General features: G+C 43.8%; 1 pseudogene; it reads right to left on the bottom strand.

The window, feature by feature from the left end:
• Positions 1-1,040: 1,040 nt before the first annotated feature.
• Positions 1,041-1,806, bottom strand: LOC147943274 (uncharacterized; annotated as a pseudogene).
• Between the last annotated feature and the right edge of the window lie 420 nt (positions 1,807-2,226).

The following is a 2,226-nucleotide window of genomic DNA, read 5'->3' as shown; positions in this document are numbered from 1 at the left end:
GGTGAAATAACAGGGGAAACCGAATGATCAGAGTGCTCCTCCCCATCCAAAATTTCATTGAAATCTCCCATGAGTAACCATGGCTTATTCCGGAAGAGTGGAGAGTCATGATGGCTCCGCATATCCTCCCATAAGCTCTTTCTCTCCTCTGCAGTATTCCGTGCATAAATAAAAGAACAAAAAAATTCCTCTGTTTCACCTGCCAGTAACACAGTGCATGTGATGATTTGGTCACTCTTAAATACCGGAGACAACCTTAAAGTAGGCCTCCAAAGCATCCAGATGCAACCAAGACGATAGTATTTATAATTTGCCAAGAAATACCAGTTTGGGAAAACTGAAGATGCAATGTTGTTTGCCTTCTTTTTTTTGACTCGCGTCTCCAATAAGCAACCAAACAACATTTCAAGATTTCTTGTCCAGTCCTTAACCACGGAATGTTTAATAGTTTTGTTTAATCAACAAACGTTCCATGAGAAACTCATCATTTAAGAGCGTCGGGTGGAAGACTTCTTCGAAGCAACCAAAGCTGTGACAGCCTTAGATGCTAGGATTGAAGTTTCCGTGGTGTCCTTCTGTCTCCTCTGAGAGATTCGAGCAGAAGGAAGGCGTCCCTCCCACCCTGCTTCCAGAGTGATAGACTGATTCGTAGGATGAGAAGAACCTTCGTGCACTTGAATTGCAGTATTAGTTGATTCTGCAGGAGTCTCCTCCACTTTATTCTCAACCTCCTCCGTTTTAGTAATCTCCCCCTCCTCCTCTTCCTCTTCCATACTTAAAACCGCAAATTTTGACGCATAGATTATAGCAACCTCAACATCAGAACCAGGAAGTTTAGTCGGGCTACGATAAGTTTTCGACGGTGAGACAGTGGACGACTTCCCCGAATCCTCTACCTGGTTCATTTCAGCAGCCAAACTCGCCTCATCGGTATGCTTCTCCTGTGAGAGGAGACCATCTTCAGTAGGTTCAAACCGAGGGTTAGCAATAGGCTCTGCAGACTCAGAAGTCACTGTTGTCCCCATGCTTTTACAATGCTCCTACATTGACTGATCAGGCAATAGACATTCTGCAGATTTTTTACATCGAGCTGCCAGATGACCCCATTTCTCACAAACAGAGCATTTCGGTGGCAGCCAAGGGTAATGGAAATCAACACTAAAGTCAGTGCCCTTGTTTGAGAAAGTTATGCTTCGAGAGATCAGCGTGGACAAAAACCTTTGCAACCTCAAAATTTGAACAAGCTAGTGTTTCCTGATACAACCGCACTGGTGCTCCCACCGCACTGGTAATAAAACTAAGTCCTTCCCAGGAGTAAAGATGCATCGGAACATTCTTTAACCAAACCCATAGGGGAATGGATTTTTCCTCCGGTCGAGCTTTTTCAGTGTCAGGAGACCACTTCGAAACCACCATCGGTACTTCAGAAATAATCCGCATACCACGTTTCAGAATTCTCGATCGAATCACTTGATCAGAGACCCTAAAGCGCATAGTTGTAGCGTTCACTTCAAATACATCAATCCCCTGATACTCAAAACCTTGTTTCCAGATCTATTTTAGAATAACATGAACCTTACCAATATGAGGAGCAATATCCAAAATTTTGCCAACAAGGAAATCTTCCCAAAGCGGCGTGACATTTCTGAGCACCTCATCGGGGATCTCAACAGAGGTCTTACCCTCCAAGGAAGTAAAGTTAACCTCAAATTTTTTCAGAACACATTTATTTTTAACCATCGAAACCCACGACTCCTTCACTGGAGGACTAGATGTTCCCGACAAACCTCCTAACCTCTCCGCCATCCCCTCCAAGCATCCTAACAGCACCAGCAAGCAGACTTTGCGAGCACGTAAACCAAAACCCTAATCGCCTATTTTTCGCACCCTTAGCAAAACACACCGTTTAGTTTTTCAAATTTCCTTTTTCTGTCGGATTTACCGAAACTGTTCAAGAGCTTGTGTGTTGTTATTGTTCACGAGCTTCATCATGAATTTAAACCTGGTGTCCGGAGATGTCTTTGGTTGTGGCCAAGTCGATCCTTCAGGGATCTTAATACATCTAAAACCTTGATCTTTGTAAAGCTTTGTGGCTCCTAAGTTGTTGAGATCACAGTGAAGGCCGATAGCTTTACATCCCCAGTTCATGGCTAAAGCCTCTGCTTTCCATACAAGTGTCTTGGCTATTCCTTTGCGCCAGAAATTCTCTCGAATAGCCACATTTGA

This window comes from Camelina sativa, chromosome 5, assembly GCF_030686135.1.
Source record: "Camelina sativa cultivar CO46 ecotype springtype chromosome 5, ASM3068613v1".
In the NCBI taxonomy this organism is placed as follows: domain Eukaryota; kingdom Viridiplantae; phylum Streptophyta; class Magnoliopsida; order Brassicales; family Brassicaceae; genus Camelina; species Camelina sativa.
The sequence above is the reverse complement of the archived record's forward strand: the minus strand, read 5'-3'. Positions and strand labels throughout refer to the sequence as shown.